Here is an 18705-nt window from a genome sequence, read left to right as displayed (position 1 = left end):
TATGGGCTCCCAACTATGACCAGCTTTGTGCCCAAGCTCTGGAGACATTTGGTTATGTCTGGAGTAATTTTTGGCTGTCACAGTTCCTGGTTTCTGGTGGTAGAGGCTAGGGAGGCTGCTGGACACCTATAATTGCACAGGACACAGAAAGTGAGTGACTTAGAAAGTGAGTGAAAGTGGAGTTGAGAAGTTCTGGTCTGGATATGATGCCCAGGTTCCGGATGGCTCCTGACTTTGACCAACGCCGGAAGAAATACGAATGAATGAGTGAGGAAGCAGAGGTCAGAGGGTGGAAGGTCGTCCTGGGCTCCATCAGGTGAGAAGTTGCTCTCCTGCCTACCTTGGTATCTCCCAAAAAGGACCTAGTGGTCTCTCTTGAGTTGAGCTCTCTCTCTGTTCTCAGTCCAAGCAGTGACTGTCCTCCAGCCTGTACTTGCTGGTTGGTGGTCACAGAGCTCTGGGATTGACCTGAACAGGAGGACGTGAGCTGGGTAGGCAGGAACAACTGCCCTGGAGCTCTCCCTGGAGAGCTGTTTATTCTACAAGTGATGTCTGGGTGAGGTCTCGACCTGTGGATTTTAGATAGGAACATACTGCCTGCCACCCCATTTCCTGGGTTCAGTTTGCAACAAGCAGGAGGAATGTGATTACTTTTCCTGTGCTCCAAGCCTGGACAGCATGTCTCAGGAGGGATACCCAAAGAGATTCTCCACACAATGACTTGGGATTTTCCCAGCAGTCCCTGCTGCTGCCCCATTGTACAGAGCAAGGAAAACTCAGCATAGGGGCAGAAGCTTTCTTTTCCTTCCTTTCTTTCTTTCTCTCTCTCTTTCTTTCCCTTCCTTCCTTCCTTCCTTTCTTCCTTCCTCCCACCCTCCTTCTCTCTTTCCCTTCCTTTCTCTCTCTCCCTTTCCCTCCCTTCCTCCCTCCTTCCCTCTCTCTCTCCCTCTTTCCCTCCTCCTTCTCTCTCTTTCCCTTCTTTCCTCCCTCCCTCCCTCCTCTTCCTTCTTCTCCTTCTCCCTCTCCCTCTCTCTCTCTCTGTCTTTCACTGGTACTGGAGTTTGAACTTGGCCTGCAGCTTGTTAGGCTGGTGCTCTACCACTTCAGCCTTGCCTCCAGCTACAGGTATGCATCTTTGCAAGCCCTGCAAGACCCTATGCCATCCTTAAGCTGCAGTAGGACCAGGGTCTGGCTTGTCACTCTGTCCTGTGAGGCTTGAGGTCAGTGGCTACCTGGCAGGGCCAGGGTCCCCAGAAGTAGAGCTCATGGGGAGAAAGGGTGAGTGGGAGATTGCTGCTATGGTGTGGACATGTTGGAAGCAGTACGTCAGGAGGTGGGGCCTTTGGAAGGTGTTTGTGTCATGAGGGCTCTGCCTCACGCGTGCCTGAATGCCATCATAAAAGGAACGACAGGGACTTTGACCCTTCTTTGCCCTCAGCCTTCTGTCACACGAAAGACCCAGTATTCCTCCTCTCTGGCAGACACAGCATCAAGTCAGCATCTTGGAAGCAGAGAGCAGCTCACCCCAGACACCAAACTTACAGTGTTTTGATCTTGAACTTCTCAGCCTCCACAACAGAGAAATAAGTTCCTGATCCTTGTAAGTAACCCCATCTCAGGTGTCCAGGCCTAACAGCTGCATGCATGGACAGACAGTCACACTGCCCATGCTTCTGGCTCCTGAGAGGGGGAGCTGGGGGTCTGCTGAGGAGTGGGGAAGACCAGGAGGTCTAATCTCTTCCTGCTCTCCTGCCACCACCTCCTGTCACCAAGGTCCCTGGTTACTCACTGAAAATTTCCTTCTTCCTGTGGTTCAGCAGGGGGCAGTGTTTCCAGGTGCGGCTCCACCTTCGCAGGTCCCAGGCTACTTTGGAGGAGGGGAAGGGGTAGTGCAGGAAACACTGGACCAGGAGTGTGGTGAGGAAATCTTGAGTCCTTCCTTGCTCTGGGGTCCTGATGGGCCATCGACTGTCTTCACCACTGGACTGTGCAGCCACCCTAGCCGGTGTGTCTCTTGGCCATGGTTTGGGGACTGTGACAAGTCAGACCATGCTCTTGAATATTGAAGGAATCCCCTGAGGTGGGGCAACAAGTTCCCCCTCCCAGGAGACCCTTCAAGTCCCCCAATTCTCCAGAGGCTGCTGGGCTCTGCAAAGAGCTCCTAATTTACTTCCCTTTACTGCCCTGAAGGTCTAGAGCAACAGTTAAGAATCACATTACCATCCTTTATTGTTCCTTAATTTTTATCCAAATGGCTTCTGCTGTGCTAGCTGAACAGTGCTTTTGCTCCTTCCGTTCACCTCACGCATCCAGGGACCCAGCCGGCCACACGCACACTGGATTTGTGCAACATCCAGAAAGGGCAACATCTCAATGCTGTCCTCCCCTCATCTAAGCCAAGCTGGGGCCTTTGGGTGGGAAGCCTGTGTCCGCCTAGCTTGTGTGTGTGTGTGTGTGTGTGTGTGTGTGTGTGCACGTGTGCACACACACTGAGGGTCTGCAAAGTGGATGGGGTAGGTCTGCCTGTGCTTCCTTTGCTCTCCTACTCTGGCCCTGCCACCGGTCCTCTGCCCTGGATCTGAGCACTGCCCTGGGTAGAAAAATGGCTCTTCCAAGTTGTGTGTCAGTGCAGTTAGCTATACCCTTTTGGTTGTAAGAACTGAAGCTGGGTGCTGAACAGAGTGATGGTTGTAGTCACAAAGCTGGAGCAGTTGAGAGGAGACAGCTTCAGGCACGGCTGGATCAAAGATGTCTCCCCCACCTTTTGGCTCTGCCTTCCTCCTCAAGGGTTTCTTTTTTAGACAGCAATGATGAGGGCATACATTTCCGTCCTCCAGCTGGGCCCCTGTAGTACGAAAACTGCCTCCAAGCGGTCCAAGGACCATGCTGACATGTTTCTGGCTCGGCTCAGGTCATACGCCCATCACTGAGCCTCTCTAGCTGTGCAGGAAGATACCCAGACCGACTGGTCAGATCTGTCCATCCCAGTGGGACAGTGGGGTGAGGAAGAGGGTTAGGTTAGCTGTGTAGCCTGAGGATGTAGAAAGGACTTTCTAATGGATCAAGGAAGAACTGTGACCACAGCTAGGAGCGGATGTCAGCTATGCTTCTTCAGTCTTTCCTGCATCTTCTCTGGGTCAGAGCTGAGGGAGAGCAGCTGTGTGGTGCAGCACTGACAGTGGCCATCTGATCTGGCCCCTGGGTAGCTGAGGACCAGACAGTGTTGTTTTGAGTGTTATGCCTGCAGCATCACCCACACATATGCATGCTCAAAGCCTGTCACTCCTTCTTCACACTGGCCAGGAAGTTCCCAGCTCCTGTGCACTCAGGACCTCCCCAGACCCTCCACTGAGGCAGCAAAGGCTGGACCCCTGCTGGAGCCCAAAACTTTCCAAACCTCACACAGGTCTGTGCAGGAAAAGAGATGATTCCTCCTCCCAGGAAAAGCAGGCCAGAGCTGCAAGGAGTCCTTGCCTCACAGCCACTCTATCCTGGCTGGACCCTTGGATAGACCCTTGGATTTGGACCCCAAATCATAACTTGGAAGCCAGGGAAGCTTGGAAGCACAATGTCATATATCCCTGCCCCTCACCTCCCAGTAGGGAAGCAGAGGCCCAGAGAGGTTAAGCAATGAATTCACTAGGGCCACTCAGCAGGCACCTGGCTGTTGTGGAGTTGGGACTGAGCCTGGGTTTATCTCATTCCGAAAGACACTAAGCCTGGCTCAATTTTCTTGTCCACTTCCCTCTTCCCCATGTCACCTCCCCTGGTATAAACTCAATCCCTCTCATCTTCGTCCTCTTTCCCCTCACCTGCCACCATCACTGCCTTGGTGAAGACATGGGGACTACGAGCACCCTTCAGACCCAGCTGCTGACGTCGGCCCAGGATCGCTCCTCATACCTGCCTCTGTGGCCCAGCAGTCAAGTGTGGACAGAGAAACCCAGCCCAGGAAGGACTCTCCCTCAGACCCAGGGGCAGGGCTGGGGATAAAAGCCCCCCAGTTGCAAACTTCAAGGCACCCTGCCATGGAGAGTTGCAGAGAGCCCCTTCCCAGCCCCTCAGAACCAACATGAATAGTGATAACCATCACTTAATTATCAAAGGAATTCTCTGCCTCATAAATTGTTTTCTTTCAGAGAAGAAAAGCTAAGTCTTTGAAAAGAGCATTTGGGCGTGTTTCAGGAGGATGGGTGGCCAGCCTTCCTGTCTGATTCTTAACCAGTTCAGTGTCAATCAGGTTCCTGATTTCACAGGTCACCAAGGCAACAGGAAGGCACCAGAACAGGGTGTCCCCTCAAAATGGGTTTCTGGGCCCATGTGCTGTTTCCAGGCTATCCCCTTGGGCTTTTCTTTCTTCCTCATTCTTTCAGACTTTGAGCCAGGAGTGAGATTGGTGTCCTTTCCATGCCTCTCCTCTCCCCTCCCTTCCTCTCCTCTCCTTTCCCCTTCCCTCCCTTCCTCTCCTCTCCTTTCCCTTCCCCTCCACTCCATTCCCCTCCTCCTCTTTCCTCTCCCCTCCCCTACCTCTCTGCTCTTCCTTTCCTGGCCTCCTCTCCTCCCCTTCCCTTCCCTTCCCTTCCCTTCCCTTCCCTTCCCTTCCCTTCCCTACCCTTCCCCTCCCTCTCCTTCCCCTCCCTCTTCTTCCCCTCCCTCCCTTTCCTTTCTCTTCTCTCCTTTCTTCTTTTTCTTTTCCATTCTGGAATTGAACCCAGGGCCTCCCAACACCTGCCTTGAGGACAGCGTGTGACTTTATAAACTTCTGTTCTCAGCTTAGGTGACTGGAACTCTAAGAGAACAGAGAAGTTGTCCAAGCTTCCACAGGCAGGCTGTAGCAGAGTGGGATTTGGTCCCTGGGTGCCAAGTGCCAGGACTCCTGCCCATGAGCACTGTGCCCTGCCAGGCAGGCATGTCCACCAACATGAACCAGGACTCCAGCTCTCCCAGGCTCGGCATACCCAGAGCAAACATGGGCTCCTTTCCTTCTTCCCTGTAGGCCCTGTGGAGTTATGATTTATTTGTGACCCAGAGCAGATCCAGGGAGCTGGCTACCATGTCAGATGTCATTGCCAGATGTCTTTCTTTCTCCAAGAGAGCTGACTTGACTGAGCGCCTGCCAAGGAGCGCTGTCCAGGAACGGAACTTCATGCCAATGACCCCTTCTAAAATGGCAGCGACATGATTCCCTCCCTGTGCTGAAAGTGGCCCTGCTTTCAGGTCAACATCCTCAGCACTGTTCACCATCCACTCACTGATACTGCCAAGTCCATTGGCCAGCTGTGCTTAAACCCAGGGAGTCCTGGACAATCATTCTTCCTCCTTTCCTTCTTTCCTTCTTTTCTTCCTTCTTTTTAAAAATGATATTATGCTTACACTTTTGTGTCACATATTCAAATGCTGTCTATTTGTAAGTCTACCTACCAATTTATCCATCCATCAACCGTTCCATTCATCCACTCAGCTATCATTCTTCCATCCACCACCCATTCATCGTCCTCCCACCCACCCATCCATCCATTCACCCACCATCCTTCCATCCTTCCATCCATCCATCCATCCATCCACCCACCCATCCATCCATCCATCCATCCATCCATCCATCCATCCATTCACCCATCCACCCATCCATCCATCCATTCATCCATCCATCCATCCATCTATCCACCCACCCATCCATTCACCCACCATCCTTCCATCCATCCATCCACCCACCCATCCATTCACCCACCATCCTTCCATCCATCCATCCATCCACTCTTCACTATCCACCCATCCATCCATCCATCCATCCATTCATCCATCTATCCACCCACCCATCCATCCATCTACCCACCCATCCATCCATTCACCCACCATCCTTCCATCCATCCATCCATCCATCTACTCTTCACTATCCATCCATCCATCCATCCATTCATCCACCCATCCACCCATCCACCCATCCATCCATCCATCCATTCATCCACCCATCCACCCATCCATCCATCCATCCACCCATCCATTCATTTACCCACCATCCTTCCATCCATCCATCCATCTACTCTTTCACTATCCATCCATCCACCCATCCATCCATCCATCCACCCATCCATTCATTCACCCACCATCCTTCCATCCATCCATCCATCTACTCTTCACTATCCATCCACCCATCCATCCATCCATCCATCCATTCATCCATTCATCCATCCATCCATCCACCCATCCATTCATTCACCCACCATCCTTCCATCCACCCATCCATCTATCCACTCATCCACCATCCTTCCATCCATCTGCCCACCTACCCATCCGTCCATCCATCCATCTTTCCTACCTTCCTTCCATTTTTTAAATTTAATGAATATTTACCTCAATGACACAAAGGTTATTCGATGTCCCTAATCTGTAAGTAGTTGTCCTATTCTTAGCCCTTCTGTACTAGACACTTTCATGTGTCATCAGGAGTTCAGAAACGGCCTCTCTGAGGCATCCTTCTTCTTCGTGGGCAGAGATGACAGAGCTTCTCCTCTCCTTGTCACTGAGGGTGACAACTTCTGGGCTGTCATTCTCTGGATACATGTGACTCTGCCTTTGATCTTGAGCAGATTCACAGGCCTCCCAAAGAATTAGTTTGTCTGAGGAGAACAACCAAGGACAGAAAATTGAGTCTCTTCCTTGAGTCAAAATGCAGATTTCCCATTGAAATACAAATCCTTCATTTCAAAAGGTCAGCTGGCATGGTACTTAAAAAAAGAATCACAGCTGGTTGTGAATAGGACATGGGAACAAAAAAGTCCCATCCAAGAATACTTTTTGGCCTGGTGCCCACAGCATGTTCTGATTAAATAGGATGCATTATCATTCCTTCCAGCCTTTGAGCTTCAGCCTTGTATGCTCAGAGATAGATGGTCAGCTGGACAGATGTACAGGTTGGTGGGCAGGTGGCCTGTCTACCTAAGCAGACCTTCTTAGGACGTGGGAAGGTCCCAGTATAGGGCCAGTGGCTCCTCCTTATCCACTCACATTCCCAGTCAGTGTGACCTTGGGCCATGTTCTATTTCTTGACACTCCAGTGGCCAATTATTTTTTGCCAGAAATGAGCCTTCTTCATTCATTCTGCCTCCACAGTGCCCACAGGCCTGGACTAAGATTCTGTCCACTCTTCCTCCATCACACTTGACATTGTCTTATATTCTAGTCCCTTCCAACCACTGCCTTTTGGATGTGTCTGCACCTGCCCTGCCAAGCTAGCAGTGGAGGCAGGAGAGACAGAGTGTGGTGAGCACGCTTTTGCACTTATTTTCTGATCTACACCCACCTAGTTCCCGAAGCATTTAATGTAGAAGACAAAAATACATACAGTACAATAGTATTAAAATAGAATAGAGGTCAAGATGAAGGCAAAATGAGGCGTGAACGGTGAACTCAGGCCAGGGATGAAGTCGAAGAAGAAACTCTTGTACTTTAGAGGCTGGATGGGGCTCCATTAAGTAAACTTAATGTACAAAGGCCAGAAATTTCTATAAAATAGGAAGAGCTGATTGAGACTACAGACATACACTGTTTTGCTTTGCAAAAGGATTTTTTTTTTTGTCAGAAGTATTCTTAAAAGCAGTCTCCTGGTGTGCACTGGAAGCGAATGAGCTAGCATTCAACAACTCCACTTACACCGCCTGCAAGGAGCAGCTGTGGAGAGCTGTCTGTTGGTGCCCACTTCTGCCAACCCCTCACACCTGTTCCTGATCAGGTACTGTCACCTGAGCAGTGGCCTTCCTTCTCCATGGCTTTTCCAAAGCCAGTCCAAAATATTAGGCACTTTCCAAGTGCCTGGGTCTCAGAGGTGCCTGGGGGCAGCAAGGGCAAAGTGGACTGGAACACGGTCCCTGGGAGATCGGGGTGGTGACACAGCTCATGCCCAGGGTGTCCAGGGCTGAGTGGGACTTGGTTTACTGGTTCATAGTGTGCCTATCGTCCCCTTTTGTTTTTAAAATTAATTGAAAAGGTCTCGATAAATTAAGAGTATTAACCGAATAGCTGGCAGTTGTCATTTATCAATCTTGTAGATATTTCTAATTTTGCTAATAGATGTTTAAAATTAATTTTATTGAGTAAGTCTAGGTCACAGTCTGCTTTAGGCCCTGAGCTAAAACTATGAACATAAAAGCAAATGTAATCCTTATACTCTAGTCTTGGAGGAAAAGACATATGTACTTGTCACACAAATGAATGGCAGTCACCTCCTTCTTAAGTGTCCCAAGGAGGTGAATGAAGCCATCAGAGAGAGACCACATGTGTGTGTGGGGGGGGGGGGCACGGGTAGTAAGGTGAGGGGTTTATGCAGAGGTCCCTGTGGGAAAGTGAGTACCAGGCAGATGGTGAGGGAGGGCGAAGCTTCGAGGAAGGTCAAGAGCAGGCTGAGGGCTTTCCAGCAGACCCCACATGATCCGATGTGGTTTGAAGAGGTGTCTGGGTGGTGGAGAGTGAGAGCGTGTAGCAGGTGAGGGCACCTGGGGGCATCTAATGAAGGAGAAAGCAGGCAGCTGGGAAAACAGGGTGAAGGGGTTGAGCAACAGAGGCTGCCCCTGGGGTGGGATTCTGAGTGTGCCAGAACCTCAGGAGGAGCAGGATGAGGCCAAGTGTGGCAGTGTGGCAGGGTGAGAGGGAGTGGCCAAATGGGGCATGGCCATGCCTGGAGAGCAGGGCCAAGTGTGCAGGCTGTAGCAGAGGGTGGAAGGAGTGGCCAAGTCTGGGGGCATGGTTGAACGTGGAGGGCATGGCTGAGCAGAAGGGCATGACTTAATGGGAGGGTACACCCTTGGCATTCAGACAGCCCCACACAGGACAGACAAGGCAGATGACTGCAGGCTCCAGAGAGGGGAGTCTTCTGCTGCCCTCACAGACATGAAGAATGTGTGCACTTTTTGGTGGCCTTGGGAGCCTGCTCACTAATGCTTGCTCACTCTGCATGGGTTGAACCAGTTGTTGTGGAGCCCTGGGCCCCCTAGCCACTCATAGACCAGCCAGAAGGAATAGGGTGTCCCCAGGAGATCAGGAATTTATATGGAGGTCAGCCACCTAATCTGTTCCCCCTCATTCTTTGTGACAGGAATTTCACTTGGTTACAGGAAAGAAAATACAAGTGCCAATTTTTATGGGCAGTGTCTGCTGTAAACATCTCCCCTGCTAATTACAGAACTGGCCACTGTCAGCCCCAGCCCGGCAACACTGGCTGGACCCCATCAGGACCCACATGTGCACTTGGAACCACAAGTGTGGATTTCTGATTTTTGACAGCAGTACTGGTTAATTGAGTTCTTCTTACATGCTCCTTCTTCCTTGCCGCTCTCTCCTCCTCTTTCTTTCTATCACAGGGTGATCTTAAAAATCCCAGAATATGGCAAGAGGCCTCTCAGAAGGGGAGGGAAAATTAAGCCAAATTAATTACAGCAAAATAAAAGGAATTAGGCTTAATCCAAGCAGGTAACAGAAAAGAACTGCACTGGTCTTTCACCCCACCTGGAAGGAGCCCACATCACCTTTATTTTATTTTTTTTTTGCCAAATGCAAGGCAACATGGCTGCTGTGGTTTGGAACAGCCATCCTCCCTACTTTTCCATCTCTGCCTGGGCTGGGCTGGGATTATGGGTTTGCAAGTCACTGACCATGGCTGAATTTTTATCATTTATTAAGGTTCAGTGCTAACCTTCTCCCCTTATTTCCTTCCGATTTAAAGTTTCAGGGATAATAAATTCTTTTGATTTAGCAATTACAAGAGCACAGAATTAGTCAAAGGCAGGCTCTGAGAACAAAGTAGACTGAGGACTGGGTGGGGTTTTTTGAGTTGCCACAAATACATACAGTGTTCCCCCTGAAAGACTGAAAGACTTTGTTAAGTCTGAAATTGGATGGGTTTTAATTTAAGAGCATAACGTCAACCCTCGCCTCTCTCTGTAAGCAGAAAAATATTATGTTTGTGGGTGACATATTCCTGAAGTCAACTGTGCTAAGCCACTGTACTGAAATACATAATACTGACGTGTTTGGGCTGTGCTTTGCAAACGACAATCCTGAGTTGGCTAATAATAAAAATAAATAAGAATTGTATATCATTTCACTCACTTTTTGTATTTCATTTGCAAAATGCATAAGGATATAACAACGTGTTGCAATATAGTTTTAGAAAATACAACGATAAAATTAATCCTTGATGCAGAATGATGTATGTGGGCGGATTAAAACAGAACAACAAAACAAGGAGGAGAGCAGGGTTTCGAAGGTGCAGCCAGGTTGAGTGCTGGTCTGAAGAGCATGACCTCTGTGGGTTGGTGGACACCAGAACAGACCTGTGGTATCACATGACCCCGAGGAGGACCTCCCAGGCTGCTAGAGGAGCTGGCTGTGCAGCAGCACAACTTGTGTGTGTGTTGAGGGTGGTGGTGCTGCCCTTCCTAGTTGGTCAGAGCACTGCTTGGACTTTTTCCATTAATGCTTCTTGGGGCTGGCTGGTGGCTTGGTCCCCAGAGGGCTGCACCTTGGGGGAGGAGAGATGGCCAGGGTCTCCTTGCCCACTAGGGATGGGTGGGATGGGGAGCAGGAGAGTGAAGTGTAAGCCACCTAGACAAGCATTGACTGGTTTGTGTAGAAAAGCTGGTTGGCTTTGTTTGTGTAGTAGGTGTGAGCTGGACTGGTTAGAGTGAAATAAATAGTGAGACACCGAGCCATTTGCCTGCCAGTCCCTGGACTTGGCCTGTGGCTGTGGGGAGCACCAGCTGTCATGGAGAGCTGCAGGGTGGAGGCCCCAGATGTGGGCACCCTGTCCTTTCTCCTTGGGAACCCTCATGGCCTAGGAACACCACCATACCCTCTAGCTCTCTGTAATCATTCTGACACCCTTTCTAGGGTCTGCCAGCCCCCAAGGCAGGTACACACTCATGAGTGTGCACAAACATGAATGCAAACACAAAGATACACACGCAGACACACACATGTGGGTGTACATACGTTCCCAAGTGTATGCATGCATGGACAGACACACAGGCACACAGACAGAGGCAACCCATTCCCAGGACTTCCCCCAGTGGGACACCCTCCCCTTTCCTCATCCCAGCAATAAGGACACCCTGGGCATCCTCCTGCCTTTCCTCTGGCCTGGACCTTGCCCTGTTGGCTCCCCAGCATCCCCACCCCAACCCTCTGATGAGTCTCCCCTCTAGCAGGCAAAGAGACCTTGTGATTCAGATCCCTCAATGTGTCCCTTCTGCTCTGGGGAACAAAATTCCCTCTTGTCTTTACCACCTCAGCTCACAATGGCCTATGAAGGCCACCAGCTCCCCAGCCCTCTTTCCTGCATAACTCTTTGCCTCTGAGCCCTCAGTGATCACACAGCCATGGCTTCTCAGAGACCTGCAGGGGGACCCTGGCCCCTTCTACCCATCCATGCCCACTCACAGCTCAGCCCGCATTGCACCTCTGGGGCCCCACTGCTGGTCATCACCAGTTGTCCCCAACCCTTCTATGCCAGCTCCCCATCACTGGTGCCCACTATGCCCACTGTGGAGGAATCAGTGATCCTCCCCCCCCCACCTACAGATGGCTGAGCCTCCAAACCTGGCTCACTTGCTTTTCACCAGGACCTGGGACTTCTCATTGTCACAGTGGGAAGCTGCCTCTCTCTGATAGTGACCTAGGACAAGAGCTACAGTGTTCTCACACATGGCTGGCCTCAGAGCCCTGTCTGGGGTTGGGGCAGCCTCTGGCCATCCACCAGAGAAACTCAAAGGTAGTTCTAGCCTCACCCCTTCCATACTGAGGCCAATGAAGAGGGAGCAAAGAAGCTTTTAGGACTAGCCTGGGGGGGGGCAGGGAGGATGACAGGGCAGGGGAGTCACTGGGTAGAAGAGTGCTTGTGTGGCACAGGCAAAGGATGCAGGTCATGATGTGCTCTGTGACCCTCCCAGCGGGAGGCTGACCTCTCTGCTTGCTCAGGGCACAGAAAGAGTGAGGTAAATGCACATCAGTAGTATTTACATTTGGGTCCAGGGTGGGGTGTGGGGGGAACCATGGAGGGGTGGGGGGCATGTGGACAGGGGTTCAGGCTATCTGCAGCTCCCCCACCTGAGCCCCAACTAAAAGAGCCTGCTAGTGCTTCAAGGATGTGCCACGCATAGGGAAGAAACTACAGAACTAAATGCAGCCTAACATCTTGGCAGGATGGGCAGGGAGAAGCACCAGAGGATGAGCATCAAGTGGGCTCTTTCCTCTCTTGCTATCTGTCCATCAGATGATTGTCCCCTGGCCACCTCTGCCACAGCCTAGGATGGCTACTGGTGCTGAAGGCCAAACAGAGGCAGGATGGACACTGTCCCAGACTCTGACCGGAAGGGTGCTGGCCTGTCCTAGTTCAGGCAGCATCTTCCCCTACATCCTACACCCTGGCTTGGAGTGACTTTGGTGGCCTCAGAATGAGGACGGTGCTGGAGGTGTCCTCATCCTCTCCAGCCTGTGGACCTTTGTATGGGCAGCACCTGACCTTTGTGGATGTGTCCTTCAGCAGCCATCCCAGAGTGTCGCCTGACCTACTTTCCCCACACCGTCTATTAGGCATGGTCCCTAGCTGGTGGATCCAATCATTGAGAGGTGACTGGCTCACAGCGTTCTGATCTAGTCAGTGGATTAATCCACTGACAGATTCATCATATAATAGTGTGGTTGGGAGGAACCTGGGGTGGGGGGGTTGGTGGGACAAAGTAGGTCACTGGGGTGTGTCTTTGAAGGGCAGGTCATGTCCCTGTCTTGCTCTCTGCTTCCTGGCTACAAAGTGGTAAGCAGCTCTCCTCCGCCATGCCCTCCCGCCATCTTGGTTTTTACTTGCACTGGCCTATAAGCAATGGAGCCAGATGATCACGGACTAAAACTTCTGGAACTGTGAGCTGAAATCAACCTTTCCTTCTTTAAGCTGGGTTTTTTTTTTTTTTTTTTTGGGTATTTGTCAGCAATGAGAAGCTGACTAACACACAGGCATAGACTGAGATCCCAGTTGGTGAGCTTGTGTTTGTTGGGTGAGTCAGCCAGCCTAGTGCCAGGCCCAGCTCACAGCATATGCTCATTATGCACCCCTGGTTCAGTCAGTTGAGGAATGTGAGAAGTGCATGTGTGTTGTGTGTCAGTGTGATCGTGTGCACACACACACACGAGCAGGGGTGTGAGCAAGTGTGAGCTCACAGCATGTGTGGACACCGTAAGTGTACATGCATGCACACAGTGGTATGGGCTGAGTGTGGGTGTCTCTTGATTCAGTTTTGAAGTCCTAACCCCAGTGGATGGAATTTGGAGGTGAGCCCTTGGCAGGTGACCGGTCTTAGAGGTCATAATAATGGAATTCATGCCTTTGCAAGAGGAGGAAGAGACATGGGATTGTGTCCTTGTCCTTCCAGTGCTTCCATTTGTAAACCAGGAAAAGCCTCATCAGATGCTCCTGACACCTTGGTCCTGGACTGCAAGATTCTAGAGCTGTGTGGCACTTTGTGACAGCGTTCAGGTAACTTAAGAAAATGAGTACAGTGTGTGTGTGTGTGTGCAGGTGTGAGAGTGGGTGTCTGTGTTGACACTGTTCCCAGATCCCAGATGCTATGGAGGGATATCTTGAAGGCATGAATGAGTCCTTCAAGTGGGGTCCCTGCATGCTGGCCAGAGCAGGTTCCCAGGATCATGGCCAGCAGTGCACACAGGGTTTTCCACCCTCAGAGCTCCACCCGGAAGCCGTTGTTCCCCACCCATGGATGGTTCCACTACCAGCACAGTCTTACTGAGCCCTCCTGTGCTACCCTGGCAGCTGCTCTGGGTGGGTATGGCCTGTCATTGGAGTCCAGGTGTGTCTGGGCATGTGGTGGCCAGTGGAGGCATGACAGGTGACAGCTGCACTCCCACTGCACAGCCATTGCTGCAGGCCTCTGGGCGCCCAGCTCTGGGTTGGCCCCTGGGGTGGAGGTGGCCTGTCCTTTGGGACCTTCAGATGGAGCTTCAGAAAGTCAGGAGGGATCATTCTAAGCCCAATCTACACCCTAGATTGGCCTCATTGTTTTGGGAGAGCAAAGAAGCAGGACCTTGCTTCTACCCCGAAGGCACTATGAGCAAGATGGTGGAGCCACTTTGCCTCAGAGACCTGGTCCTGGGGTACCACAGAGATCTAGTTCCTCAGCCATGTCTAGTACAGTGCCTGGAAGAGGTGACACTGCCTGCAGAGAGGTCCAAGCAGCTGTTAAGCAGTAGCCCTGGCAGGTGCAAACTCCTGAGACAGGGTCCCAGAGGGTCCAGGAGGAGGGCTGGCTGTGGGAGAGGGGACTTTATGGGGCCCTGTCATAAAGGGACCCCCAACTTCTCAGGATGGTACATGTGTAACCACTGGACACACAAGGGGACCTGGGGAAGCTGGACTTCCAGAGGGCAGGTCAGTGGATGAATGATGACAGCTTTCAGTAGCTCCATGCCAGGCAGAAACTCTATGTGTCACAGAGGGGCCAGATAGGACATTTTGGGGGGACAGGGAACAGAGACTGTGGGTTTTACCCTTGTGGTCTGGATTGGGTGCTGGAACAACTTGCTACTGCCTGTCCCCTTGTCCATTGTCACTTATACACTCAATGGCCAGCCAGAGTGACCATGGTCTTCAGAAGCATGGGCCCTGGCCAGTGTGGATGCAAAGCACTTGCAATACTCACTGCAGAACACAGCCTTAACCTCAAGGTGGTCTGAGGGGCCCATGGGATCCTGGCCATTTGTTGCCTTGGCTGCTGCAGGACTTTTCCTGGAAGGTCACATCTGTTCTTGGAAGTGTGCCCACCTGCCTAATCAGACAGGTCAGGTCCCAGCCCTGCACGTGGCTTATTTAGGAGCAATTAAAGAGAGTGATTTGGTGCCAGATGTACCAAAGATCTGGGGGGGGGGGAGAGGCGGAGGGTTGACTAAAGGGTTGGGGCTGTGAGGTGGGAGCTAACCTGGCCCTAGGATTACCAGGTATGTCCCTAAAAGCATCTGTTTAGCCACATGTGCCCTGGGTGGTGTGTATGTGTGTGTGGGCACTTTATTCAAGTCCTTGTGGCAGATATTCTGGGGGGACCTCACTGTCACAACTCAACCCCTCAGAAATTCATAGCAATTTAAAAAAAGCATACGTACTGCACACTTTTTGTCATATCTTAGATGTCCTTCCGCCTACAGGAGCCGTCAAATAAAAATTAATTTTGCTTTAAAAAAAAACCAATGCTGCCTATTTTGACACTCGGTGTCTGTGCCTTTGCATGGGACATGTTCTTTCCTAATGAATCATCCTAACGCTTAAATTAAACACAGTAGAAGAATGGTTAACGCCATAACACGCTGACAATTTAACCTGGCCAATATTTTTATTGCCTTGTACAATAAACCTAACAGAGCACAACTTGCTTTTGACTGGTGGAAAATCGGTTATGAACCGCCAGGGAGCGGCCAATTTTTCAAACGCAGCCATTCAGTCATACGATAGCCACTAAGACTTTTTTTTTTCCTATACACTATTGCTGTTATAATCTTTTGAGGATATTTTATCACAGCAATAACTTCCTCAAATCAGTCTTTACTGCAGTTAATGACTGGACAGCTGGAGCTATAACAGACCTTGGCTTTGCCCCCAGCCATTAGCTAACAAACCAGTTGTTATCTGCAGGTAACAACCAATTTCTTGTGGAATTTTCTTGATAAAGTGACTCATTCCATCAAACTTCCTTTTTTCCAGCTTGTTGTCCCAGGTTCCAGCATCTCAGGGAGCTTAAATCAAGAGCTGAACAGTTGGGGGGATTCCTTGATTCCCCCATGAACACCATCAATTGCCACACCCCCCAGGCGCCACCAGGAGGCGGGTTTGTGAAGTGCCATCGCCATGGGCTGGAGTACTGCAGGAAGATTGCTTTGCTGGCCTGTCAGGACAGAGAAGGGAGCTGGAGACCCGAGAGATGCCAGGTGCAGTCCAAGGCAGGGCCAGGCTCCCGGCAACTCTTGGGAGTTTGGGATGGAAGGTAAGCCACGAAGTTAATTGTGGCACAGGAGGAGCTCGTTCCATTGCCCAGCAGCTTATGTTTGATGAGTCAGTATTCTTTCGTGTGTGTCACTGGCTCTCCTAACATGGGAGCATTGGGGTTTGAACTCAGGACCGCTCTACTGCTTGAGCGTTACCTCCACCCTCCTTCCTCCAAGCCCTTTTTGCTTGAGTTTATTTTTCAGATAGGGTCTCACTTTTGCCTGGGGCAGTCTCCAGCCATGATCCTTCTTCTTCCATCTGCTGTGTAGCTGGCATCACAGGCGTGTGCTACAAACCATTATCCTTCTATTTCTGCCTCCTGAGCACCTGGGATTACAGGCATGAACCATAGCACTCCGCACATGTGAGCTTTTTAAACCAATGATTTAGAGTTAGGAAATCTCATCTATTTTACAGTGAACAAACATTTTTAAGAATCAGATCAACAAATGTGGACCTCAGTGCTGACGCTAAGATGTGTTCAAGGAGAGAACCACTGTTGTGATGGAATACACAGGTTAACCTGAGTAAAACCCAAAGTGGGAGTGTGGGTAGAAAGCTGAACCAAGGCAGAGCTGACTGCCAGAGAACAGCCTGCCACCACCACCTGCAAGCCTTCCTGGCTTCTCTCTGCTCTTGTCTGGAGAAGCAGGTGGTTTCATCCTTGACGGTACAAATATCCCCAGCATCAGAAGTGGACACGAGGAAACACCACAGCAACTGCCTGTTCACCGCAGCAGTTTGAAATTCAGCAGGTTGATCACTGTTTACTCTACGAGATTAAGATTCGATTCCTGAAATCACAGTGCTGATTGCTGTAACTTTACACATGCGTCTTTAACAAGCAGGGCAAAACAAAAAATTAATGTTCTTAAAAGTGAAGTAAGAGGTTTTTTTTTTTCCCTCAGACTGAAGAGAAGACCAATTAAAATCACTTCAAATTTTTTAAATGAGTTTTCATTTGAGAGAGTGGAATTCTTTCAAGTTTCGCTAAATATTTGGAATTATCATATATTGTGTTATTGAAAGCCCAGGCTGCTTGTAAACTGAATAACAAATTTTTTTAAATGAGCACAATATTTATTTTTAAATTATTCCCCTGTCCCCCTTCCCTGGGCAATATTTGACAATGTGTCAGGTCACTCTGGGAAGAGGAAGCAGACTTCCTACGAATTCCAAGATCCAGGTGCTTGAACTCCAGTGATTCTGTGATTTTAAATCATCTTGAATTTCATAAGCCCACTCTTTAACCTTTTGTAAATGACAAAAAAGTGCATCTCAGTCTTAACATTTCTGATCATTGCACGCTATGCCGGCCCCATAAACCTCATCTTTTCCAAATTTAAGCACTTAAAAAACGTGAAGATCTTTAATAAATTTAAACTGCCATAGATTCTGCATTTCAATGGAGAATGATTCAAGCATTAGAGGCTGGAAGTGGTGAGTGAGGGCAAGGAAACCAGAGCACTCATTGTCATGGGATTGATTTTTAATGACTTTCCATTGATTTGGTGCCTTTTAAACCCGATGGCCTCAGGTTGGTCTTGCATATCTATCACACTGTGTTTTGGCCGAGTCACTAATCCTCGGTGAATGTAGGTTTGCTTCTCCCTTTGCCAAGACGGTCTTGTAAGTGGATGGAGTCCTCTGCGATGAGGGCTACCTTATGGAGCTTTCTAGGGACAAACACTGAGTAGACACCTGGGGGAAGAGCAGAACATCGTTCAAGACCAGTGGTTGGTAAGCGACAGCATCCAATGGGCACCAAGAAGACCTTTACTGAAAGGTCCTTGGATGGCTCAGGGGTGGCTGGATTTGAAACTGGAAGTTTGGACCCAAGGCCCAAACTCCTGAGATTCCCTATGCCAGGTCCTGCCACCCGCCCCTACCACCAAAAAAAGAGGCCTGGTGAAGGCAGAGAAAGGAGGTTTATTTACTCAGGACATGCTGTGGGAAGAGGCAGAGCGACCACTGAGCTCATCTTCAGCCATCTTTGGGGTACAGACATGAGCTGTAGGTTTAAGTAGACAAAGAACTGGGGGCAGGGGACAAAGGTGTGCATAAACAGTCCCAGTCACAGGTGAGTTCTGGTTGACTGTTATCTCAGTCCAAGGGTTCCCAGAGGGGTTCCTGAGACGATGTCATCACTGGAGGGGAGCCATCTGGTTCCCATGAGATGATCGCTCCTGCTCCGGGTGCAGCCTCATCATTGAAGGTCATTGTCCTTATTTGGAGGGATGTCTGTCCTGCAAGTTTCCAGTGTTCCTTATGGAAAGTTTCAGTCCCTTGTCATTGATGTTATCAGCTCTGTCCTTTCTGGAATCCTAGGTGATTGCAAGGTGACTGCAAAGAGAACGGCTTAGAGCAAAGACAGATTCAAAACGGAGGACAGATGCCATGTTTTTCTCCTGCTATTTGTTAATTCATGGGCCCAAGACAGAGTCAGTGCTTTTCAGCAAAAGCAGTTCGAGTGCCCCTTACAGTTTGAGACTTTTGTGTCCATCTCTCTATCTTGTTTTCCTACCCTCCTTTGCTCCCTCTCTCCCCCATCTTGTGACACTGCCTTCAGGCCAGGCTCTGCACCTGGTGACCCTGACAGTCCTCATGGTTCCGAGTCTGTCAGACAGATGGACCTTCATATCCCAAAGAAGACTCTGGAGGGGACCTCTTTG

Source organism: Castor canadensis, chromosome 16 (genome assembly GCF_047511655.1).
Source record: "Castor canadensis chromosome 16, mCasCan1.hap1v2, whole genome shotgun sequence".
In the NCBI taxonomy this organism is placed as follows: domain Eukaryota; kingdom Metazoa; phylum Chordata; class Mammalia; order Rodentia; family Castoridae; genus Castor; species Castor canadensis.
Note: the sequence above shows the minus strand (reverse complement) of the source record.